General features: G+C 41.5%; 1 long non-coding RNA gene across 6 annotated transcripts in view; it reads right to left on the reverse strand.

Moving 5' to 3' along the window:
• The window catches only part of LOC146674248 (uncharacterized), a 75,725-nt gene that overhangs the window by 43,192 nt on the left and 4,827 nt on the right, over window positions 1-27,706 (reverse strand). For 3 of the 6 annotated variants that reach the window (XR_014909232.1, XR_014909226.1, XR_014909229.1), the window contains exons 2-6: window positions 27,231-27,291; window positions 5,069-5,183; window positions 4,888-4,954; window positions 4,533-4,686; window positions 2,369-2,462 (exon numbers count right to left, since the gene is read on the reverse strand). This is a non-coding gene — a long non-coding RNA (uncharacterized LOC146674248). Of the gene's footprint in view, window positions 1-2,368; window positions 2,463-4,532; window positions 4,687-4,887; window positions 4,955-5,055; window positions 5,184-25,682; window positions 25,796-27,230; window positions 27,292-27,706 lie in introns of all 6 variants that reach the window. The other 3 variants (XR_014909234.1, XR_014909231.1, XR_014909233.1) reach the window with 3 other exon arrangements.

The following is a 27,706-nucleotide window of genomic DNA, read 5'->3' on the forward strand; positions in this document are numbered from 1 at the left end:
AACAGATAATCTGAGTGGGTCATGTGTTCAGAGCTTCAGATGAGTCAACAATGATTTAATAACTTTGTTGTGGACTTTCTCTCACTGCTTCCATACTGATCGTCTGCAGCACTGCTTACTCCTCTTCCTCACTTATCAGCACCACTGCTGTGTTTCTATTGTATTTCTTATATATTCTATTGACCTCTATCAACACTTCCTCTGATATTGTTTTGGACTGAAGTAGGTGTGAAAGGAGGCGTGAAATCACTTTCAGTGTGAGAGCAAACAGAGACTGAAGCATGTCTGTTATATCTGAGCTTTTATGAGCCAGCTAATGCAAAGAAAGCTAAGCTATGCTGGACTTGGTTTGTAGTTCAGTTTTTATGGTGGTAGTACTAACTCTACATGTGGAGTCAAGACACTCTGTGAACATCAGGAAATAAGAAATCAAAAGCTGTGCTGACAGAATCAGGATCTGCCTCATGAAACACTCAAGAACTGAATCTCTCACAGTTTTATGGCCGTACAACATGTGTACACACCAGAGCAGTGAGTGGCAGCAAACACTGTCAGATTCAACTGAGCACATAATGCACTGACGGATCAGTACAGACTATCCTCTAACAGATGTCACAGTGAGACAGCACTTTCTATTTTGAAGCTGAGTATTTCACAGACATGTGAAGACATTTTATTTCATTTTATTAAACTAATCATTCTCCTTCAATCACTCACTTCTGCTGTTACACCTACCACAGCAATCCTCCCACCACTCCCAGCTCAATATCAAATTAATATAATCCTCTACAGTCCAAACTAACCAGTCCATCAGATATATTTACTCTTATACCTGACAGCTGTCATTCCCAGTGCAAATCTAAGCACCTTTATCACAGCCACCTCCACCTCAGCCCCCCAGCAGCAGATACAGCTCATCTCACAGTTACTGTGTGACACCTGTTATCTCTATCTGAGCTTTAAGGTTTTGTCGCAGCAGCTGATGAAAGGATGATCTCTACACCAACATTAGACAGATGGAGCTGCAGCCTCACACAATCAGCCAGCAATTCAACAATAGTTGGTCAGAGAGGCTTGATTAGTTGCTGACAGACCAATAAATAAAATATTCTGCAGTTTGTGTCTGCTTTGCTCCCTCAGGTCCTGTAAATGAATCTGACTGGATAAATCTGAGGGTTTGTGTCTGCGGCTGAAGCTCAGAGGACTCGTTCAGAGCAGCTGAGACAGTAAATCTTAGAGCTGCTTATCTACAGGATTTCCTTCTATTGACTCAGCTTATCAGCAGATATGCTCAGACAGTCCACTACATTAAATTCAACACATTACACAGTCATTACCCTGCATTTAGTAAGATGTAATCACAGAAATGAACCCTGGTCTTCCTCTCTTGCATGTCAGTAGTAAGTAGTGCTAAAATGAATATCATTGTTACACAGAGCGTCCACATGTCCACACACAGGCCTGTGATAGTCAAAGTGTCAGTGTGCTGGCAGGTACAGGAGAATCTGTAGGTGGCTCAAATCCCCTGAGGTAAAAGTTGTATAACAGCTGAGTGCCTGATGTCATTATGTTATTACTTTTTGTGTTTGGTTTTCTATAGAGCCCCGCAAGGGACATGGGAGAAAAAAATTAAGATGAACTTTTGCGAGATCTCGCAAAACAAACTCGGGATTTCGTCGCAAAATTAATTCGGGATCTCGTCGCAAAACAAACTCGGGATCTCGTCGCAAAACAAACTCGGGATCTCGCAAAACTTTTGCGATATCTCGCAAAGGTAGCTCGGGATCTCGCAAAAGTTGAATTCCAACAATGGCGACAGCTACTTAGTTGTAATATTACTCTTTCTGGGTCACAAAATAAACTTTTAAGATGTTTTGAGGCGTAAATGTAGTTGTGTAAATGTCAAATATCTGCTCGGTTTACAAGACATCACATATTTGCAAAAGTGCTCCGACGTTTTCGGAGACGTCTGACACCCACCATCTCGAAGCTAACGGCAGGTTGAGACCTACTACAGCCGGGGGGAACACCGCTCTCCCGGCACATCGTGCCTTGACATCCCGGTCGGCTTCGAGCTGGCGGCCTCCGAAGAATGCGGCTAAAACTTTTGCGAGATCTCGCTCCGTACGTTGGCTCCGTAGTTTTCAGAAGTCTGAGGTTATCCTTGAAAGGCATGGATACAAGAGTGTGCACCTAGACGTGCTCCTGTGGTCACAATGGCCTGCCATGTTGTGGTTAGTTGTAGATGTTTGCTGTGTGCCATAGTTGTGAGTTTTTTGTTTGCTTGTTTGCTTTGTTTGTTTTTCAATTTAAAAATGAAAATAAATCTTATTTAAAAAAAAACAAACAAAAAAAACAAAACACACACCTGATCATCCACACCATCCTCCAGCCTCCACCTCTGCTGCTGCTCCACCCACACAGCTGAAGACGAGCAGCATCATGTCAGCTGAATACAGCACCTGCAGAGAGGGAGCAGCAGAGTTATGATGAGTCTCCTGACAGCCTTCATATTAACCAAGAGTTCGACCGTCATCATCATCATCATCTGGAGTTAGAGCTGGATCCAGTGCACTGAGCTCCAGGAGGACTTTAACTTGGGTCATGTGATCAGCTGACCTGCGGTTTCTTTCTGATACACCCTGTACAACATATCAGACAGTAAAAGGATATCAGACTGGTGTTTTTTTACACAACACTTTCATTTAGACGGGGAGACTAGAAAGTGATCTGCTCTGTAACCTCCTCAGCCAACAACACATTAGCACATGTAACAGGAGCTGCTTTAGTTTTGTAACTGCTTTCACACACAAACAGTTACAGTGTGGATCATGTGCAGTTGTTGACCAGTAATACTGAAGAGAATCACCCTGTTAAAGGAAACATAAAGCAGTTTGCTCCAAATTAGCTCCACAGCAGCACTTGTTTACTCAGCGCTCCCACACAGCCTTCAATAAATGTTAAGACTTGAATCGTTTTGATTTCCACTCCTGAGGTTTGCACTGTTTCTACTGGCTGTTAAGTAACGTGCTCTGCTTTGTGCTGAGAATACACTGTTGCTTCTGCAAGCCACACAGTCTGAGAGCAGTGAGCATGAACCAACAGATGGGGCCCAGCAGCAGAACAATGAGCTAAAATTAAATTAATCTGAATCACAGTTTTACAAACTCTGTGTTTTAAAATGTAAATGCAATGATTTGGAAATCTCATAAAGTCACAACAGAGACGGACTCATCTTGGACTCTCTGCTCCCGTGCAGTAAGTACAGTTAATAAATAAACTGAAACCACTAAATCTGTGCAATGTAATTTACCGCAGTCACTTTCTATGAAGCGTGAGTGCAGGATCCCTGTGGCATCCATGTGAAAGCAACATGACACCGTAGCAGTGAGGCTAACTCTAACGCTCGTGGGAAACCAAAGCTTAGACTGTAAGTGTGCCTTTTGTTTCCTCAGCTCAGACAGCTGGCTGCTGGAGGCTTGTGTTCACCATCAGACATATCTGATTAAAAGGAGGCTGATAATTAAGTGCTCTTCATTTCAACATGAGACACGTGGGTCGTAGAAACTTTAGTGCTTCAGAGATTTCAGCTGACGTACTGCGCCACAATATTGAGTCCATCACTATCTTTAAAGCTAAAAAAAAAGCAGAGAAAAAAATAAAGTATGGATGATATTGATGTGGGCAGTTACAGCATTAAAAATCTAAATAGTGTAGAGGCAATTCAATTAAGGCTACGTCTACACTAATCCGGATACATTTGAAAACAGCGTTTTTGTCTAAAAACGCTCTGAGTCGTTTTCAATCGTTTCCAAAGAGCTGTTCATCCACACTGAAAACGCTCCTGTACGGCGCATGCGTGAAACGTAGGACGATTCGACCCGTGTCATTTCTTAAACCGGTCATATACACAGCACTCATTTTCAATAAGGTAATTATTAAGGGTGAAAATATACATACAGTGGACAAGCTGCTTACTTTCTAACAGAACTAAGAATCTCACCGCCGCCAGTCTTTGGGATGATCATCGAGATGAAACCTCAAAGAGTCACTCAGATCACGAATCCTGACTGCGGCTGTTCTGATCCATCTGAGCCTGAAGTGCACAAGCTGATCAATATCAGGGTGGAAGCTCAGTGGAACAATCTTCCTTCTGCTACCTGTAACTGTGCTTTAGAGCTGTCCCCAGTGCAAGAATCCCTGAATGTCCAAGATCACCAGCCGCTGAAGCTCAGTGAACTGATTCAGTAAACAATCACTGCATGAAAATAAATCTGCAGCTTTATATGACTTTAAACAGTCACCTTTGTATACAAATAACTGCCTGTGTAAACCCTGATGATATTTAAGAACGCAGCTGAAACACAAATATTCATTAATGATGAGCTCTAAACACTCTGAAGGATCTGAGGAGAAAAACATACAACAAGCCCTGCTCTCTCCCTTCCTCTCTCTCCCTCCTCCATCTACCTGGGCGGAGCTCTCCTGTGGGCTCCTGCCCTTGACCCACGCACCTGGTTGCAATCACGCACCTGTGGCTCGTCACGAGAGTGTTCCAGCTCCTTTATAAGACGGCACCTCTGTGCTTCTCGTCGCTGGACCGTTGCCGACCCTCATTCCCTGGACCAACCCCTGCGTTTCCTGCGTGATCGAGTGTGCGAGGAGTGGAGTGCGCCATCGTGTTTTCTGTGGAGTGTGAAGAGGAGCGTGAGGAGTGGACGGAGTGCGTGTGGACTTTCAGCGTCTTTCCCATTTGTGTGTGGACCCCCTGGACCACACCTTTGTAAATAGATCACCTGCTGTGCTGTAATAAAGACTCTTGTGTTTCCTAAACTTAGGGCCTGCGCGTGAGTCTGTTCAGTCCCGTTGTGACACTAACACACTCACCTCTTCAACACTGTGACACTGCACTGTGGAAAAGGAGACCAGCTGCAGAGCAGAGTGATGGTGAACACTGGAAAAAAGAAAAATACATTTTATTTGTTCAATTTAATCACCATTCATTCATATTTACACAGGATTTTAGATGTGACGTAATATGAGATAAACGCTAACAGTGACGGCTGACCTCAGAAAGTCAGACGGGGGACTTTCAATCATCCTGCTGGTCGCCACGGTGACCAATTTATGGTCCCACGAGCCACAGAAGCACAAAGAGGAGGTCACGATTCAGAGCGAAACTCCTGCAACACACAAACAAACACGTGTGAATCTCAAGTGTTTGATGGTTTGAAAACCAGTGAAAACTCAACTGAGGAACAACAATCAGGATGCTGTGAAACTGCAAGAATGAAATATCTAAACCAGCTTAAACCACTGGGATTTTATCGTGGTGGAAGCAAAACGGCAAAAGTAATAGTGAATTCATGACAAAGTTTAAGTGAAGCGAAATGTGAAGCATAGTTTGGATCTTCTTTTGCTCCTGGTTCAATCCATTTTGGTTGGAGAGTGACAAAACCTGCAGCATCAGAATCTGTGATATGTCGGCTTTTCAGCCCCGTGTCTGTGGCGTCGGGTGAGAAAGCCGACAGCTCGCTGATCCTGATGCGTTGGGTCCGCGCTTTGTGTTTACGTCTTTGTGCAGAATCCGTTTACCTGCTCTGGTTTGCTGTTTGAGCTGTTTGGTGATTGCTGAAATTGGTTTCTGGCAAAATAAATTTATATTTAAAAATCGATTCAGGATTTAACAAATCGCGCTATTCAAGCTAAAATCGATTTTAATTGGAAAATCAATTATCGAAACCCACCCCCATTTATGAGCACAGCTGTACAGTTCTAATGTGCTTAAGAGAAGTCTTGTCTCAGCCCTTGCTTCTTCATATTTTGCTTTAGAACAGCCAGACTTTGTCATTTTCTAAGTGGTATTGAGTGATATTAATCATTAAAACACACACACACACACGTAACACTTTGTTTTTATTTGTGTATCTGGATCTACATGTCAATAATAAGACAATATTAAAATAGCATTTTTATATGAATAAGGTCATTCCAGAAGAACTATTAAATGGTAAATGGCCTGTATTTACAGTGGGGCAAAAAAGTATTTAGTCAGCCACCGATTGTGCAAGTTCCCCCACTTAAAATAATGACAGAGGTCAGTAATTTGCACCAGAGGTACACTTCAACTGTGAGAGACAGAATGTGAAAAAAAAATCCATGAATTCACATGGTAGGATTTGTAAAGAATTTATTCGTAAATCAGGGTGGAAAATAAGTATTTGGTCACCTCAAACAAGGAAAATCTCTGGCTCTCACAGACCTGTAACGTCTTCTGTAAGAAGCTTTTCTGTCCCCCACTCGTTACCTGTATGAATGGCACCTGTTTGAACTCATCATCTGTATAAAAGACACCTGTCCACAGCCTCAAACAGTCAGACTCCAAACTCCGCCATGGCCAAGACCAAAGAGCTTTCGAAGGACACCAGGAAAAGTATTGTAGACCTGCACCAGACTGGGAAGAGTGAATCTACAATAGGCAAGCAGCTTGGTGTGAAAAAATCAACTGTGGGAGCAATCATCAGAAAATGGAAGACATACAAGACCACTGATAATCTCCCACGATCTGGGGCTCCACGCAAGATCTCATCCCGTGGGGTCAAAATGATCATGAGAGCGGTGAGCAAAGATCCCAGAACCACACGGGGGGACCTGGTGAATGACCTGCAGAGAGCTGGGACCAAAGTAACAAAGGTCACCATCAGTAACACACTACAACGGCAGGGAATCAAATCCCGCAGTGCCAGACGTGTTCCGCTGCTGAAGCCAGTGCATGTCCAGGCCCGTCTGAAGTTTGCCAGAGAGCACATGGATGATACAGCAGAGGATTGGGAGAATGTCATGTGGTCAGATGAAACCAAAGTAGAACTTTTTGGTATAAACTCAACTCGTCGTGTTTGGAGGAAGAAGAATACTGAGTTGCATCCCAAGAACACCATACCTACTGTGAAGCATGGGGGTGGAAGCATCATGCTATGGGGCTGTTTTTCTGCCAAGGGGACAGGACGACTGATCCGTGTTAAGGACAGAATGAATGGGGCCATGTATCGTGAGATTTTGAGCCAAAACCTCCTTCCATCAGTGAGAACTTTGAAGATGAAACGAGGCTGGGTCTTCCAACATGACAATGATCCAAAACACACCGCCCGGGCAACAAAGGAGTGGCTCCGTAAGAAGCATTTGAAAGTCCTGGAGTGGCCTAGCCAGTCTCCAGACCTCAACCCCATAGAAAATCTGTGGCGGGAGTTGAAAGTCCGTGTTGCTCGGCGACAGCCCCAAAACATCACTGCTCTCGAGAAGATCTGCATGGAGGAATGGGCCAAAATACCAGCTACTGTGTGTGCAAACCTGGTAAAGACCTATAGTAAACGTTTGACCTCTGTTATTGCCAACAAAGGTTATGTTACAAAGTATTGAGTTGTATTTTTGTTATTGACCAAATACTTATTTTCCACCCTGATTTACGTATAAATTCTTTACAAATCCTACCATGTGGATTCATGGATTTTATTTTTCACATTCTGTCTCTCACAGTTGAAGTGTACCTCTGGTGCAAATTACTGACCTCTGTCATCATTTTAGGTGGGGGAACTTGCACAATCGGTGGCTGACTAAATACTTTTTTGCCCCACTGTATATAGCGCTTTACTAGTCCCTAAGGACCCCAAAGCGCTTTACATATCCAGTCATCCACCCATTCACACACACATTCACACACTGGTGATGGCAGCTACATTGTAGCCACAGCCACCCTGGGGCGCACTGACAGTGCGCACTATTAGCCGAACGCTTCCCACTCCACTCCACACTGGTTAACCAGCCAACTGTCAGGCATTTCTTAAAAAAACAAAAAAAACCACAAAACACACGGTTGCTCAGAGCCCAGACATCAGCATTTTTCATTTTTTCAAAAGTGATAAATAGGCACCGTTTTTTTTTCTTCTTCTAACTTCTAGGAAGTTATCAGTGGAAGAAAAAATGAAAGGGAACAGAAAATATTTGTGAAAAAAAGAAGAAGGAAAAAAAAGGAAGCAAATCCTCACAGATTGAGTGCAGCCAACCATTCATGTCATGTTAAAAATTCCTGAATGAATATTTAAACATACTTAAATACCTCCCCTAACCACACTCCCTGCAGGTGGCTGGTGGCATCGGTGCATCAGGGCTGGATGCTCAGGTATGTACTGGCACCCGAGCCAAGCTCAAAGTGGAAAAAGAGAGAAGTATAGATCTGACTAATCTAACCCACTGATCACAGATTACGCCTCCCCTGTAACATCTTATCTCTCTGGATGCAAAATAAGCAAAACAACAGATGTTCCAGTTTGGAGAAGAGATATATGATTATTTCAATCACACATTCTTTTTCTTTAGAAGAACTTATTTCTTTTTTTTTTTAAATTTACCAATTTTTTTTAAGTTTATAATTTAGAGCTGAAGCCAAAGACGGACCTGAGGAGGACACCATGCCTTGTGTATCTGGTAGATCACAGCCACACACTCAGAAACTGTTCTCACTTTAAAACTAAGTTCAGCTTTTACCCACACTTGTGACCAAAACTAGTGCATATAATGATCAAAACTCTATTAACAATATGAAGTTCATACATTTGAAATAACATAGTTCATTCTTGTTATTTCTGCTTGGGTGAAAAAGCAGAAAGCAAAGTAGAAAACACTGCACTCAGCCAAAGACTAACAACAACCTGTACTTATATCAGCAGCGTTTTATTGCAAATGCTGATTTTTCTTCTTCACACGAACAACATGAACACACAGACTTTCCCATTTCTCCTTCTTAATGTCTCTAACTGCAAACAGTAAGATTAAGTATGGCCCATAACAACACTGCTGTGTGTCACAGTACAGGCAGAAAAAAGATGAAAACAACACTGTGGCACTTGTTTTTTTGTTTGTTTGTTTGTTTTTTGTTTTAAGGGTAGTTCGGCCATGATGTAAAAGCAAAGGTGAGACTCAAACCTTTGTTACTTGTCTTTAATGACTTGGCAGGTTACGATGTGCTGTCGTTTTTCATTTTTTTCCAAAAGTGTGCAGGAAAAACAGAAAACTCCCACGCATTTTTTCTTTCTACAAAGATTCAACCAATGTCTACGGGACTCTGCAAAAAACACTCACGCTAACCTAAAAACAGGATACTGAGATAAAAATACAGACAGGATACTCTGAAGAGCGCAAAGAATAATAAGAAGTCATGAAAGTATCACAAATAATCTGATGTTTTAGAAGAATTTTAACCTGAAATTTCTGAATAATTCACTTCATGCGGATGTTCACACTTTTTTTTCCATTAAAGGTGAACACTCAGCCTTTCAATTATTTATTTTTGGACACGACAAATGAGCACACAGGAAGGTAGCAGAAGAGAGGGGGGGGGGATGCTTTCATTTTCACATTCTGTCTCTACAATAACAAAATTCATTAAAGACTTGTTGCCATGCTGGAATCAGGCAAACATACATATCTTCCATAAAGCTTTAAATTATACTTAAGTATGTGCAATGACATAATAAGTGGAGAATGTGTTGTAAAGGACCATTGGTTAAAAAAAGAAAGCTATACTATTGCTATACAAGTATAGCAATGATTTGAAGTGGGTTTATTAAACACACTGCAGTGTGGAGAGAAACATCCCAGCCAAAACACCAGGGTGATCTCTGACATTTGGCAACCGCCCTCACATCTTATACACACACACAGACACTCAAACAAAGAACAATCCACAGCACATCAGATATCCCTTCAGTCCACCTTGAACCTCCCACTCTAAGAAAAGTCTCCTTCCTTGAGCAGGGTGCCTGGATGTCTTACAATGGGCCCTCTGTGAAGGTGTAATAAACACGGGGCCCACTTGTGATTACACTCTACATGCAGGCATACAACTGGTGTCAGGAGTCGTCTTCCAATACTAAAGTGAGAAAGTGATATTACTGTTACTAATATGACACGGTTAAAATATCTGATTAATACATCAGAAAAAAATCTGCAACGACAACCTCACATTTAAAAAAACAATTGCCACAACTATCTGCAATGATCAATATTAGTTCAATAATCACACTTAGAATACAAATATAATTTTTTTAAATGCTTATTACGAATTATCTGTGCATTTACTGAGCACTGAATTATTATTAATATTAATTATGTCTACGCCATCATAATGTCTGTTATCAGCAGCACAGAGGAACCAACCACATCCAACTAAAAATCACAAATGTAATAACATAATATAAAAAGCAAATCATAAAATGTAATAGTTCACAGCCTAAGGTTAATGCAGTAGATATGATTAATAACCTAAATATATAAAAAAGACAGTTCTTTAGTCGTCTCCTGGCCTGGTCCCAGGTTCGAGAGACCCCGTATAAGCGTCGTGTGATGACAATGGGCATTTCATTTTCTCCATTATCAGGATGAAACGAGTCTATCTTTATCAGGTTAGACATTGTGTGGTACTCTCGGCTTTTTATTCCTGTTGGATGTTCGAGTACCTTGCTGTGGCTCTTTCAGGCGTTGTGTGTTAATCAGTGATTGTGTGTGTGTAGGTGTATTGAATCCGGGCGTTGGCTCGCCTGAGTCGTCATCTACTTGATCCGACGCCTTAGGTGGTTTGGTGGGGCTGGTCTTAACCCTGCTGGCATGAATCCACTGAGGTTGTCCGTCTGTTAGGATGCTGGTTCTCGTCACTGCAAGTACAGTCTGGGGGCTGGAACACGCGGCCTCCCCGAGTGCCCTTGGTTTTAGCGACTTTACCAACACCGCATCTCCTGGTTTCCACGGATGGGTTGGATCTATGGAAGGGAGAGGCTGAGAGAGACAAACTTTCTGATAGTTATTATTCAGTGTTTCTACCAGGTTATGAACATAGTCAGACAATGCAGTGTCTATGTCCCCTTCCAATAGCGGTGCCCCTCTGGAGGCTGACCATGGTGTTGGAAACGGTCTTCCCATGATTATTTCAAATGGAGATAATTTGGTTGCTGCGGATGGAGTCATTCTAATCTCGCAGAGGATTTGAGGAAGTAGTTTGATCCAGGTCATTCCTGTTTCTATCATTGCTTTAGTCAGGCGATTTTTTATGGTCCTATTCATTCTTTCTACAACTCCTGAACTCTGAGGATGGTATGGCACATGATATTTCCAGTCTATTGCTAGAGTTTTAGCACACTTTTGAATTACTTCTGATGTGAATGAAGGTCCTCTATCACTGTTAATTTGGTGAGGTATTCCAAATCTGGGTATTATTTCATTGCACAACTTTTGACAGACTACTTCTGCAGTTTCTTTTGATGTTGGATAAGCTTCTACCCATTTACTAAATTGGTCCACTATTACCAGTAAGTACTTGATGCTTCCTTGTGCTGGCATGTGTGTAAAATCAATTTGTAATGTATGAAATGGGAAATCTGGTTGTGGTAAATGCTGATGTTTTGCTTTTGGTTTTCCTACATTAGTTCGTGCACATGTTAGACAGGTTGCTAATATGCGTTTTACTGCGTGTGATGTTTTCTTGATTACAAATCTTGATTTTATTGCTCCTATTACCCCTCTTTGTCCGACATGACTCACACCGTGAAAATGTCGGACAAGGATTGGCAGTAGTGAAGATGGGAGGGCAATCAAACCCTCAAGGTTTTTGTATAAGCCGTCTCTGTTATCTAAGGTACAATCATTACTTTCCCAGTAAGTGTAATCTAAGGCAGAGGCCTGCTCTTGTATGAATTTTAGGTCAACATTTGCTTCTAAATAGTCTGGGAGTGTGACAAGTGGCAGCTGTAAAGGCAAAGATAATACTTCCTTTCTGGGTGGTTGCTGTGAGGCAGCAGCTGCTTTCGCGGTTACGTCTGCAAGAGCATTTCCCACTGCTTCGTCTGTGTCAGCCGTGCTGTGCCCCTTCGTTTTAACAACTGCAATTGCCGATGGCAGCTGTATAGCCTGCAAAAGTCTTAGAACAAGGTCAGAATTAGCGATCGATTTTCCATCAGCAGATGTGAAGCCTCTCTGTCTCCACAATGTGCCAAAGTCATGCACCACACCGAATGCATAACGGCTATCAGTGTAAATTGTTACCCGCTTATCCACATGGAGCTCACAGGCGCGTATTAAAGCCATGAGCTCTGCTTTTTGTGCTGAGTGAAATGGTAATGAGTGAGCCTCTAGTATGATGTCAGGCAATGTCACCACCGAATAGCCACAAAGAAATGAGTTGTCATTTGGTTTTGAACAGGACCCGTCCACATAAACAATGACTGAGTCTGGGATTGGTGTCTGCTCTAAGTCTGGGCGTGGTGCTGTGGATTCCTGTATACGTGTCATACAATCATGAACGTCAGGGTCGTCTGAACCATCCTGTCGGTCAGAGGAACACAGCATACGAATGAGTAAGTGTGCTGGCGAATTGGGTGTGCTGCTTGCTTTTATAGTGAGATTTGCTGTTGAAGTCAGTGTAGCTTCATAACCTGAGCGACGTTGTGCGGTCATATGTTGTGTAGTTATGTTTGCTAGAATGGTCGTGACCTGGTGATTGGTGTGTAGAATAGTGTCATGTGAGAGTGTAAGCTTCTCGCAGTCCCTTATCATGATAGAGCAAGCTGCTACTGCTCTCAGGCAGGCCGGCATCCCCTGAACTACTGCTGGCAGCACCTTTGAGTAGAAGGCTACTGGACGGTAGCCACAGCCATGCTCTTGGGCCAATACACCTGCACAGGTTGTGCCGTTCTCTGTGACGTACAGGTGGAACGGTAAGTGGTAGTCAGGCAGACCCAAACAAGGGGCGGAGGTCAGCGCTCCCTGTAATGCATTGAAAGAGGCAGTCATTTCTGTGGACCACAGTATTCGAGGAGGCTTGTCTTTTTTGCAGCATTCACGCAGAATGTGGTCATGAAAAGAACAGTCTGGTATCCACTGTCTGCAATAGTTCACCATGCCTAGGAAGGACAGCATTTCCTTCTGTGTAGTGGGCTTAGGGACAGAGGTCACAGCTTTGACCCTGTCTGTAGTCATGGAACGTTGTCCGTGAGACAGTGTAAATCCCAAATATTGAACAGAAGTCTGACAGTACTGCATTTCCTTTGCTGATGCTTTGTGGCCAGTCTGTTGGAGGTGCTAGAGTAGCATGTGTGTGGCAGTTTGACATAGTTTTTCACTTTCAGCACAGAGGAGGAGATCATCTACATACTGGATCAGAGTACAGCCCTCTGGAGGAATGAAGCCGTCCAGGGTAGCACGTACCACCATTGAGAAAGCCGCAGGGCTGTCTACCATGCCTTGGGGTAAGCGAGTCCATGTGTACTGCTTATCTCTATGTGTAAAAGCAAATATCGGCTGTGTGTCCTCATGCACAGGTACTGAGAAAAAGGCGGAGCACAAATCCACCACTGTAAAATGTGTGGCTGTTGCTGGAATAGATGTCAGTTTTTCAGCGGAAATGGGATATTGCTTGACATATACCGGCTTGTTGTTTTTCAGCTGAGCATGATAAGGTGTACAGTCAATAAATCCTACATCATTCTCACCTCTTGACCATAATGTCATGTTTTGATATTCAGCTGGCAATGTGACAGCAGAGATAGTACAGTGTATGGGGTAGGTTAGATCTGTGTGTCGACATGGTGCAGTAATGTCATAGCCTATGTCTGAGTTATGTGACAAAACCACTGTTTGGCCTTCACTGGTGTGAGCAGTTATCATGTTTTTGAACAGTGTGAGAGAAACAAATATGTGGCTTCCAGGCATGGGGCTACCTGGTAACGGTGTTTGCACATGTTTTTGACACAGAGTGTGACGTGGGATACCAGTCAGATGGATATTGAGTTCATTCTCCGCTGAGGCGTCCAGCTGACACAGAGGCTGTTCCTTCTCCATGGTGTCGGTGCATAGGGCAGAGAAAACATAGCTGTTATCAGTATCTGCAAACATTTCACCCTTTGTGTTAAATGAAATACACAAGTTCATTTTTGCCATTAAATCTCTGCCTAATAGATTCACAGGCGAGTTTGGAATAATTATGAATGGATGATATGTAATTTCGTCTGGTTTTGGGCCCCAGCGTGTTTTTAGAGAATGAGTTTTGGGGCATTGCACTAGAGTTCCGTTTATTCCCATGGTGTTGATGCACACAGAGGAAACAGGCCCACTATAGAATTTTCCAGACAGTGAACTTTTAGTGGCTCCACTGTCAACTAAAAAGGAATAAGTCTTTTCACCTATCTCTATATCTAACATGGGCAAGCTTTCTGTGTTACGGGACAATTGCAAATGCAGCATCGTGTGTAGTGCTTCACACTGTCCCTCATCATCACCTGGGCCTCCCTATGGTTGGTCCAGTCTTTCGTTATCATATGGGTGGGGATTAAAATGTGGATTATAAGGTTGCTCCCTAAGTGCAAAGGGGCCGTTTCTTTGATGTGATTCCTGTCTGCGTTGCCAGTTACCTTGTCTGTAAGAGCTCTGCTGACGCCTAGTGGCAGGAGCTGGTCCTGTGTTTTGTGGTTGAGACCTATGTGCTGATGATTTGCATTCCCTCCTCCAGTGTCCTATTTTTCCACAGTAAAAACATACGTCTCCACTCCTATCTCTCCTTCTGAAATCTCCCTGCTGCGCTTGTTGAGGGGGCGGGGCCCCTGCATACATCATTTTCTCACTTTCCTCTGAGCCTTCAACATCAAAATTCAACATCATCTTAACACTTTTAGCCTTCGTGCTGTTGGGGAAAAGATCTGCACCAGCTTTTGTTTTGACAAGTGTGATAAAGTTCTTTATTTTCATGTCATAGAGATTATCAGTGGCAGTCAGCTTCAATAGTTGTGAACATTCTGGATGAATATTGTTTAAGAATGTTGTTATGAAAATCTGATCATTTCCTCCTTCAGGCATGCATGCCTCATTAGTCCAGCAGTGCGTGAAACGTTTCATAAAAACTAGAATGGATTCATCTGGCTTTTGCTTACACATGGGCTTTATTACTTCTTAGTTTATGACAGCAGGCAACTTCCTGTGTCCTTTCTGCTGGTGAGCAACTTCTTAGTTTATGACAGCAGGCAACTTCCTGTGTCCTTTCTGCTGGTGAGCAACTTCTTAGTTTATGACAGCAGGCAACTTCCTGTGTCCTTTCTGCTTTAATTTACAAAACAACAGGCAACTTCCTGTGTTTCTATGTGGGCCACTAAAGAAGGCTCCTCAGTGTATCCCACTTGTTACTATGTGGGCCACTGAAGAAGGCCACTGAAGAAGGCCTCGTCAGCGTATCCCGTTTCTATGTGGATCACTGAGAAAGGCATAACACAGTCTTATAAAATAAAAGACGAGTGCCTACCTTCGTCAGTATCCCACTTCTGACACCAAAATTGAAGGAAACGGTTTCCAGGGCCTAATCCGTGGATCGACTTCCTTCGAGGCGTGGACGTCTATCAGCAGAGAATGTACCTTCACCTATCAGCAGAGAATGTCCCTTAGTCTGTAACACAGTCAAATATATTCTCAAGTAATATTCAAGCATGCCATTCAGCGTGTTAGTACGAGCTCGGGAGCAGCTTGGGAGAACAAGAAAACAGAGACTGCTTTAGATTGTCTTCCCAAATTGACTCAACTTTATTCACAAGTACAACAGTTTATATAGAGGGTAAAATTCATGAGACAGCAGATTATCAGTTTAAACCAGTACAGACCAAGATAAGGGAGCGTCTTCCTGCCCTTGGGTGAAGAAGCATCCTTTGTGTAGTGTATCAGTTCAGCTACAATTGTGATTATCTCAGCGACATATTTTCAAGGCACAAAACGAAGAGTTCTTTCATTAGTGAAATCTGAAACAAACCATTTGGCCTTCAACAGGCGTCTAAAAGATTAAGAAACTAATGTAGCTGAGGGAGTGATCTCTGTGGTATTTCAACCTTGTACCAGCCTGTGATTCTCACACATCAATTCTTGGGTCAAAGAGAAAAATAACTAAAACAAAGGGGCCTTATTGAATGACAGAGTTTTCCTGTATAATGTCACTATAAAACAATATCCAGTAAATGCTACCATGGTACTAAAATACCTAACAGCAGCCGTGGAAGATTTTCTGGAAACAGAAGTAATTCGAGTTTCTTCCTCTCAAAATACTATTTTGACTTTAATCTCAAAATCATCAATCGTATATATTTTACTCCTACTACTCCTTATCGCGCTGTCTTAGGTATAATAGGATCATTTTATTATATACACATCAATCGTCAATATTATATATTTTTTTTATTAATGTGGCCCTAGTACTCCCTCGTATAGGATCATTTGATTATATACATGTCGTTTTATAGTCAGCACCGACGCGTGTGTTAATTGCGATCGTGGTTCTTCAGAACTGCGAAGAAATTGGGAAATCGAGCTTGATGCAAATAATGAAATAAAATTAATAAAATTTGCAAATTCGTCCCGTGAAATTATGTGAAAAATATTTTTAATATTCCCAGGAAAGCTGCGGCTGTGGTGTGTAAAGGCCTTTAGACTGCGGAGGCAAAGCAAGAGAAGAACAGGAGGCCAATTGAGCGCACGATATGTACACTGAGGATGCAGGAAAGGCGCTTCATACAAGCTGTGTCACTAAATATTCAATCAATGTCTGCGTAATGAATAATTACTTCAGTAATTCACGATAAATATTCTTCAGTCTACCTGCAGTCCTTCTGTTAACACTGTTATGTAGTCCCGCAGTGCTCCACCATGGAGCCTCCGTCCAAATAAGAATTCAACACAAAAAACGAAATCGCATCACGCGTGTTTTAAATTTAAAAAAATAATTTGAATTATTTTTTATCTGGGACACATTTGAGTTAACGCTATTATCCAAAGTTTCAAAGATCACAGTGAGCATTAATATCGCTGAATTCATGTTTTAGGTACAAGTTATGTTCGTGCTGCAGCTTCTTGTTTGAGGCCTGCGTGTGGCCCACGGGAGAAACCTCGGCCTCCTTTCCTCTCTGCAGGAAATCCAATCACTGCTGCAGCTTGAAATAAGTTCATGCAATACAAAATTCTACCCTTATGCATGTATTGCTTCAGTTTAAAGTTCAGGTATATGTAATTTACGTCTACTTCCTATGTTCCTTCTGACATTTTCAAAGCAGGCTCCTTACTTTAGGTTTAACACGTTTGACGGGAAGTTATTATTTCATGCCACTGCGCCCATTCGGCCACTCGTATAGTACATAATATACAAGTATGAATTTTATTTCAATAAAAAAGCCTATGAATGTGCAGATTGCAGTTGTTGTTTCCAGACAAACTGCTCCTATACTGTAAATCAGAGGTCCCCAAACTTTTTTGAGCCACGGACCAGTTTAATGTCCGACAATATTGTCACTGAGCGGCCTTTAAGGTGTCGCAGATAAATACAACAAAATAAAATCACACGGCCAAGACAAAAACTGTGGTTTTTCATTCATTCATTCATTCATACATACAAACAATACACAAATTCACTGTGTAATTGTGTAACTTTATTAGCAACGTCACGCGGAGATGACAATAAAGTTTACTTTGACTTCAGCAGCGAGCAGGTCCACCGAGGACTCTCGCGCTCACCTTTCGCGTGTAGAATTTAAAAAAAAAAACAACAACAAACAAACATCGGTGTAAATTATAAGTAAATTATAAGTCTGTATCATAATGTCTAGTGTTTTCGTGTTTGTTTTTATTTTCTTTTTCTTTTTCTATGGAAACACTTTCCATCACTTTGCTATTAAAACTTTTACGAGATTGGTGAAAGCATGTGCTCTTTTTTTCCCCTTTTTTTACTTCCTCAAGGAAGTAATCAGTGGTAAGAAAAGAGAAAAAAAGGAAACAAATGGAATCTGAAAAGATCTACTTCCCAAAAAAACTGTCTAGGAAAACTCTGAGTGAAAGCCAAATCTTTGACATACAAACATGCTCATTAAGTGGGTTGTTGGTGGTAGGACCAATTTCACCTTATACACCAGCACTAACTTGGACTTTGAGCCCCTGTTAGTGACCAAATTAACATCTGAGCGCTCAGACTCACTGCAACAATGTTACACTCATATCTCAACCACGAGCAGCAGGAAAAATAAATAATGGCTTATATGTATATATAAATAAACATGTAATACTTATTGTTGCAAGACAAAAAGCATCAAGGTTGGTGAACAATGTGCCAAATTTCTTCATTTTCTATCAAAAATGCTATAGTGTAAGCTTGCCTTGCAGTCAGACTTTTTTCCATCCATCCATCCATCCATTCGCTTCCGCTTATCCTTTTCAGGGTCGCGGGGGGCGCTGGAGCCTATCCCAGCTGTCGTAGGGCGAGAGGCGGGGTACACCCTGGACAGTTCGCCAGTCTGTCGCAGGGCCAACACACAGGGACAGACAACCATTCACACTCACATTCATTCACACATTCACACCTAGTGACAATTTGGATTATCCAATTAACCTATCCCTAGGGCTGCTCAATTAATCGAATTTTAATCACGATTACGATCTGGGCTTTCAACGATCATTAAAAATGACTGAGCCGATTATTAGCCCCTCCCTCATTTATCCGCGACACCTTAAAGGCCGGTCCGTGAAAATATTGTCGGGCATAAACTGGTCCGTGGCGCAAAAAAGGTTGGAGACCGCTGATTAAGAGGACCCGAGGGAAGCTCGGAAAGCTAAGCAGAAGTTATTTGGAGAGTGACTGCCGTTGGTTGAAAAGAGAGTTTAAAAAAAAAAAAAACTTCAGTGGTGTTGCACACTATTTTATATTATTTTTTTAAAGTCATTGTTAACCCTTTAAAGCCGGTCAGAGCAGCACGCTCCGTTTTGCGTAACTATTTTTAAATCCCTGTAGAACCTGAACCGTGTAAGCTAGCGCAATAATTTGTTTTGCATATGAAACCGGAGGAGTTGTACTTACATCTGATGCCATCAGCTTGTCCTCGGTCACGGTTTCGTTCCACATATAGCTTTGCAAAAATTGCATAAAAAGCGCTTGCAGGAACAAAAACATAATATTCCAGAAACACACTTTGCCGATCCGATCAGCTGTTCGTAACACTTCCCACAGTGAAATGAGGCACATGCTGTTTTCTTTGCAAATTTGCATCATAGGATTGTTTTTTGTTTTTCCTGCAGTATATAAAAATTGCTGTATCTCCAAAATAAAACTACGAAGACACTCAAAATAAATTTCCTGTGGTGGGAAACAATTTTTTGCAACTTTATTGTATTTAAAGTTTTGAGGGATAAGCCTCTTAAATTTCTCCAAGTAGAAATATATGTAAACAAAACAAAAGCGATTTTCAATTTTTTTTTGTAGTTTATTGCACTTTTTTGCAATTTATGTAATTACTATGCACTTAATGCATACATATGTATGCATATGTAACTTCTGTCGGTGCTGTGCTTTTTTGGAAATCGAATTTCCCAGAGGAACCCACCCGAGGGATTAATAAAGTTCTATCTTATCTTATCTTATCTTATCTCTTATCTTATTATTAAAATATGGGCTATAACAGTTGTATTGATGTATAGCAACTTGAAATGCTCCCACAAATGGCACTACAGCATGTAAAAAAAATAATATAAGCTCTGGTGGACTTGGTTCTATGGTAGGTCTTAAAGGGTTAAATAAATATCGTCAAATAATCGTGATCTCAATTTCAGTGAAAATAATCGTGATTATCATTTTTGCCATAATCGAGCAGCCCTACCTATCCCCACAAGCTGCATGTCTTTGGACGGTGGGAGGAAGCCGGAGTACCCGGAGGGAACCCACGCAAACACGGGGAGAACATGCAAACTCCACACAGAAAGACCCCGGCCTGATGGTGGAATTGAACTCAGGACCTTCTTGCTGTGCGGGAACAGTGCTAACCACCGTGCCACCGTGCTCTAACCACCGTGCCACCGTGCTCTAACCGCCGTGCCACCGACTTTTTTCCAACATTATTTTTATCCAGTATCAGATTTTTATGCAGTCGTCATAGTGTGTGCAGCACACTACTGTGATGAGCAACATGACTCTGCAATAAACACTTACAGTAACCTAAAAACAAGACACGGAGATAAGATTAGAGACAGACTAAGGAAGGATACACAGCAGAGTAGGAAGAAGAAGAAATAGTAGTAGTCCTCTAGTGTCACTCTCACATAATCTAATGTTTTTAAAGATTTTTAACCTGGAATTCCTGAATGATTCAGTTCAGTACTAAGGGTGGCATATGCTAGGTTTGTTAGCCTATTAGCCTTACAACAGGCAAAGCAAATAATACTTGTATAGCAATAATACAATGTTACCTGAAGTGCAGGTGTTGCTCTCCAAACTGCAGCATGTACACAAGGCTGCACATTAACTGGGTATTAAAGCATGCCATGCCCAGGCAGAGGAGGGTGATGACCACCAGCAGCAGCAGGACCCTCAGAAGCCCAGGTCCTCCACAAACTCCTGCCTTTTAACTCCTCAGTTAATAATCAAACTGCTCAGAGAAAATCAGCACCACCAGGAAGACGCAGGGCACCGAACTCAAACACAAACAGAGCCATCAGTAAAAATACTGGTGACTGCTCGCCTGCTGGGGGGACAACAATACCCCATCAGCCATAACCAGACCTGGGAACATTAGTTGGAGCTTTAATGCATTAAAGGTTTTGGTTTATTAAGGCTTTGTCACTTAACTGACAGCACATTCACCAGGGAGACCAGGTTTCACTCACACTTTCACTGACCATATGCATCATTTTAACTTCTCTCTGAGAATTCAGATTAATCTCTCACTTTTAAACTTTTATACAGAATGTATTTACAAATTTTATGAACATACATTTTTGGAGTTATGACTGTCTCTGTAAAAACTGTTTTGACTTCATAATTTTAATCAAAATATAGATTAAAACTAGATCATATTCACACCCTGTAAAACATCTGGTACAGCGAGTGTCCTTTAGATTTTATCAACTTCCTGTACAAGATGGTTTGCATGATAACTAGTGCATGTGTTGCAGAACTACAGCATCTCTGAAGATGACAGAGATTTGTCACTCACTCACTGTGACTAATCAAATATCCCCTCTCGAGTACCCGTCCTTTATGACACTAAGAAGAGGATCATCCTCAGTTGATCCTCAGGATAAATAAAGTATTATAAATCAGTCCTGAAGTTGATGTCAGGCTGCTGTTAAGAAACTCTCATCAGTTCATGAGGCAGGCAGCATCAGATCAAAACTCAAATGGGGTTTTGTGTTTACTTGTACATGAATGAACTGATGCTCCTCAGCAGTTTATGCAAATAAAACCACATTTTAACTGTGTGTGAATGCACAGTATGTGCCAGACCACAACAAAGAGGTAATGCATAAATAGACTGAAGTCACTCAGCTGCACAGCACTTAGTGAATGTTCAAAATGTCACTAAATCTGCCCAATTTCATGTTAATGTGATGTTCAAACTGTGAAGGATTCCTATCCATCAATAGTGTGTCTGTAGTATATGCAAATAACTTTCCCTTCAGTATTCACTCCACTGCAATGACAGAATCGAGCCAATCAACCTGTGTTTTACGTTTCAACTGCACGTTTTGGTTAAAAGTGAAACAAAGAAATGTTGAAAGAGGAAACTTCTTAAATGTTGCGCTGTTTGAAATTCTGCAGTAAAATTGCAGCTTTCTAAGCCTAAAATGATGTTTTTAATTTTCTGAGATGAAAACTGAAAATTCAAGTGGCTGATTGGATTTCTCTAATTAACAACATCAGATAGACACACTTAGACATTCCAGTCTCTAAAGACTAACTGGGTGGGATTTACTACAGAACCGGTGAGCGTAAAGCAAAGCATATGAACGATGCATGAGTGTAAAATGAGTGGAGTAACTGGTTAAATATATTTGATGGTGTCAGTCATGTGCACTGGCTCACTTGTCTTCGAGGCAGGCTGTTATTTGAACCTTAACATATTTGAGACTGTTTTGATTACAGGGATGTGGTTACATGGTGACAGAGCAAAGTGACTGCTGTCACTGACTGATGACAACACTTCCATCTGTGTACTTTCCACCCTTAGATGAATAGTCAGAGTGCACAGATCATTGAACTTCTGCAGCACTCCTCACTTATCTTCCTCCAGTGCAGTTGTTTTGCTTTTGTATTTTTTACATCCTTTACTGATCTCTGTCATTGTTTTCGACTGAAGCAGGTGTTAAAGTACTTTCAGTATGAAAGCAAACACACACTGGGAGAAAGAAGAAAGTAGGAAATCAACATCGAGACCTCGGAGGTGGTTTCAGGTTTTGTTGGGCCAGTTAATGCAAAGAAGGGACACACACTTAAGAACTGAATCTCTTTAACAGTTTCATTTCTCTTTGTAACACTGTTGTTCTAGGGGATGGTATCGCCTTCATGGCCATATGATACGGATGTTTGTGCATTACATGCAGGCAGCGCCACTGTGTGGCTGCAGACACCGTCAGATTCAGCTGAGAGATCAAAGTGGGCTCCATCTGTTGTTATATACAGAGCTTTCCTGCACATTTACATGACCCTATTAAGCTTTTTGATTTAACAGAAATAAAAGGTAAACGCACAGATTTCAGTCAAATAAAGCAGCACTCACTCACTGCCTTTACTGTAAACTACCCCAGCATATTCACATAATCATATCACAGCGATTCATGTAAATTCTAGCGAACAGCTGATTAACATCTATATATGCAGAACAACACATTCAGGAGAACGTGAAGAGCAGACTGCAGTTATTTTGGGTTTTTTTTTTTAACAAATTATTACTAAGCATAAACCCCAAGCGAGCGTCGTTTGACTCCACGTGTTATCTTTCAAAGGAAGTCAGAAGAAATTCACAGTGACTCTCTCGCTTTAGTGCTGGACTTGATAGTTTGATTAAGGCTGTGTCATATTATACCACCCAATATAATAGCAATTTCCTAATGTTGTAAACCTGCTCAACATTTGGCAATAAAACCCTTTGATTCTGATAAACTTCTATGTGATTAAAAAAGTGTCACATCACAATATTAATGATATAGTGACACTGTGCCACATGTTCCTTATCCTGCACAACACGACACAAGTACAGACGCGTGTTGGGACGAGAGCAGCGTGTCGATTTTGTAGCCAAGAAGATGCTGCTACAATAGTGTGAAAGTGGTTTGGTGAGAAGAGGTCAGACGCCAACAAAAACACAATACTTTACACATCTGAGTATTTTGCAAAATACTGACATAACTTTGACCTGCCAACAAATTTGCATTAAAATGATCAGCATCAGTTTTACAGTCGGGATCACCTCAAAGAAAGAAATCAATGGTTTCTGAATTTGGGTCCTTCCTGGAAATGCTCAGTTCATCGAGAGATAATGTGAGTGTTTGAATGTGACTGAAAGTGGAAAAAAGTGGGGGCATTAACTGTCTGAGTACAACATTTGAGTTCAGTTCAAAGGCATTTTGTTCTGACTGTCACAATAACATCAGTGGGGCCTGGTGACAACGTCTGACTCACTGCTAGTGCTACATTTTAAAATTATGGTGCTGAGTGGGGCTCAATCTAAGCTCACTGTTGCAGCTACTTCAGAGCTTTGTGTTCCACTTGGTAATAAAGACACAGCACTACTGAATATATTTAAGATAACAGCGATAAGAGTAACAGTGTTGTCAACAGTGAGAAAGTGAGAGCATGGACCACAATCGTCTGTGGTAAATAATGACTAGACTCAGAACTGATCAGTCAAATAAAAATGACTGTAAATAAAGGAGAACTCTGAGGCTGAAATAACAGGAGTGCTGAGTATCATTGCCCGACACACTCACTGAGGCTCAAGTAATAAAAGTGTGGAATCAAAGGTGACATGAGAAGGACCAACAAACAAGAAACAGAAGACGACGGGTGGAAAACAAGGACCGCGTCAGCCCCACATGACAAACACACTTCTTCAGCATCCATGGGATACTGCCAAGAAATGATACTGCGAGTGCCGACATGCAGCAATGATAGAAAAACTTTTCTAATGAAAGCCGAGAACATTTCAGATGACACGAGGGACAATGGAACTAGTTTAAATTAAAGAGGTTAAAGCCGACTTATTACCCAGCAGACAAGGCTGTGTGTGAGATTCTGTCCTTTAGTGAGGTTAACCTCTGCTGTCTTTCTGCTAGCTGCTTACATTCATTTGCTTCTCTCCCACCTGCTACCCTCACTTACACTACACAACAAATCTGTATGACAACTGGACGACAATGAAGTATTTATTTTGAGGCAGCGCATAAACTAATAATAATAATAATAATAATAATAATAAACTACAGGGGGAAACCGCTGACACTGTTGACTCAAAGCTAGGCCGCTCTTTGTGAATATCATACAAGGCAAATTACAAAATACAGTCTGACAGAGTAAGCTTACTTTTTCTACATGCAGTGACTGCTCACGAAAACCATTAACCAACAGCCTCGTTTTAAAGACACGAGTCATGATTTGAGTGTGCTTTATGGGCCTGAATATCTGAATGAATGACTTCAAACACTCAAAGCTACTTCAGTTACACAAATTAGCATGTGAATGACTCCCTGTGTAAACACCATCAACACTGATAAAAGAAAACACACACTATATTTAACAAGTCACTGAGCTTCACAAAACAAAGTAAGTTCTGCAGCAGCCAGTTTGAGCCAAGCTTTAAGCGTCAGACTGATGACCTCACATTTGACTCTCGAATAGTTTCCAATACAGAGCTGGGCCCTATTTCAAGAAGCCGGTTTAGAAAACTCAGAGTGAAAAACGATACGCAGGGTTGAGTAACCCCGAACTGTCCAACTCGGAATATTCGGTTTCAGAAAGGCTGATAACAATTAGTTCAGTCAACGCGGAGTTGCTTTAACCCCAAGTTAAGCGCGCGCACGAGGATACATAAAGCCCTGATTAGTGGAGCACAGATTAAGCGAGTCACCATGGAGACGGAGGGAAAGAAGGCGCGGTCAATGTATTTTACAGCGCTTGACGCCGAAATTCTGATGGCAGCATATGCCGATAACATGCAAATTTTGCGGAAAAAAAGTAACACAGCCTCAGCTGCAAAAGAAAGGGAGCATGCATGGCAAAACATAGCCGACAGAGTCAATGCCTGAGTGTTAATCTAAACATTGATCTAGGGATTTCCACCCATTTAACACGTTATTTATTATATTTTATTTTTTATTTTATACATTTTATTTTGTGATGTGATGTGAGCGCAGGTGCAACCCAACAGGCCCCAAACGTTCCTCGCAGCAAGTAAAAATGAAATATAAAAATATAGTCCAAACAGGTAAGGTGTAATTGTATTATGAGCCATAGTGCTTGGTCTGTTTGTCCCATGTAAATCAATTGCAGTTAGAGGCTACATTAATTTTCTTTCTGTAAGCACTTATTGAAATTATCTGAGCACATTACAAGTACATATTTGCTTACTCTGTATGCTCAAATGTGACCCGTTATAGCCAACAGAAAAAAAGCGGAGGCCCGAGAAACAGGTGGGGGTCCTCCACCACCACCACTCACAGAGCCTGGCCACTTGGCTTCCACATTTGTGATAATGTTGGCAGCATCACATATGATCTTCACAGTGCAGAGAACACAAATTAGCATCCATTACTATAATGAAATAATGTGTTAGTTTGAAATGCTACAGGGAACTATGTACCTGTACATTAATGCTGTGGAAAGACTTCCTGTTCACATAGTCTCCTTCATTTACTGAAGGAGCAATGATTGGAATGTGAGTGCCATCTATACAGCCAATCACGCCTGGGAACCCTGAAAATAAATGTAAAATTTAAGTAGTAGTTCAAATATCACCACATCATGAATTAAGTTTCGTTCATCCTGATACCTGCAATTTTGTGGCATCCCTCTTTGATGAATCTTGTGGGTCTGTGACCGGGGAACACCACAGACGAGTACAGGAGACGTTTCAGTGCAACTGTAACATTCCTGACTGCCCGACAGACGGTAGCCTTGGAAACGTGCTCAGCGTCACCAATATTATACAGAAAGCTCCCGTTTGCAAAAAAACCGAAGTGCAATACAAATAATATGTACAGAACTGAGAGGATGTCCACGATGTGTCACATGCGTAATATATGGCCTGAGGATGTTATCCAAATAAATTATAGATTGTGCTGAGAAACGGTAACGTTCGCACAGAAAATCATCAGGAAATGATAAAATGTCCAAACGCGCTCTGATCACTCTCTCCCGGCGGAGAGCTCTGCAGAGAATTTGGGCTTCACGATCTACTGGCTCTTCAAGGAAGTGGCACGCCATGTCTGACACTTCCTACAGTCAGGTTTCCGACACAGAGGCGGAGACAGTCAGGGTTAGTTGTAGTAAACCTGCTAGGGGGCAGGTTAGCTTCACGGAGTGTGTCGTCATAGTAACTCACTCAGGCTGCAGCTGAACTCGCTTTGTGAAACCGAAAACCCAGAGTTTTCGTTAACTCACGGTATACTTAGTCAGAGTTTGCACTAAACCGGCTTCCTGAAACAGGGCCCAGGTCATGAATCAGTCGATGACTGCAAGAAGTTTTGTAGTTTGTAGGTGTTTGTGCTGATATGTTGTTTGGTTTTCCTCAAATGGTCCCCTGCATCACGACCATACGTCTCCACACCTGTCCAACAGACACTGTTGCACAAGTCTTGTGGTTTGTTCAGATGTAACTTTGCTAATCTAATAAATCAAGATTTCAAAACACAAAAACATATTAAATGTTTAAACTGAGAAAAATAACCACTTTATATGTGAAATGTAAAGCGAACATGAAGGGCAGACAGCAGTTATTGGGTTTCAGAGAAAGTACTGTGGAGACGACAGACTTGTTTTCACTGCCTGAGGTGCAAACACCGCTGAGAGCAACCAGACTGTGACGGCGCGTGAGCAAAGAGAAACAAGCAGGCAGTGAATGTGAACCAAGTGCCAACAAATGCACACTTCAAACAAAGAAGTGTGTTGTTCATTTGTTTGACTATTTATTCAGTATTTATTTCCTATATTGTTTTAAATAATATCACAAATTTATTGAAATATCCTCATAAAACCTTCAGGCTATAACGCCCTCCGCTAAATCTAAATCACTGAGAAATCAATCAGTAGCCAAAAAGACGACGCCTGCTTGACGCCCTTTATGATTGATGATGGATTTTGTATAAAATTTCACTGACACAGTTCATCAAAAGAGAGACAGATTTCTTACCAGATGTTGATCGTCAGCCTGCTGGACACTCTTAAGTCAGTATCAGAAGAATCCAGCGTACCTGCATTAATGAACAAAGAGGTCAAATGTGAAAAGCTTTCCTAAATATGGCAACTAAAGTCCTCTGTCTAAAACAGAAACTGCTGAGTAATCTCAGTATTGGTCATAACTCTGAAGTGTGCCGAGCAACATAAGTGTTTGCAGGATTTGGATAAGTGGGAAGGTGTGAATGCTTTATTAGGTTAGATGGAAATTCCCACACACTCTTACATAATCTGATTTTCTCTGAGTTTAGAATTGAAACATTTAATCACTCAGTCAGTAATGAGCAAATATTCCTCTCTTTTCTTGGCTGACAGTTTTGCCATCACATTAGCAAATAATCCTTTCACTCTTGTCAGTGTAGTCGTATTGCAATGCCTTATTAAAAACAGAACATCAATCAAGGAAATAATCTGCACATTAATCTGTGGAAA

Source organism: Rhamphochromis longiceps, linkage group LG3, assembly GCF_057381845.1.
Source record: "Rhamphochromis longiceps isolate RC_006_pf linkage group LG3, R_longiceps_female_GT1.1, whole genome shotgun sequence".
NCBI lineage: Eukaryota > Metazoa > Chordata > Actinopteri > Cichliformes > Cichlidae > Rhamphochromis > Rhamphochromis longiceps.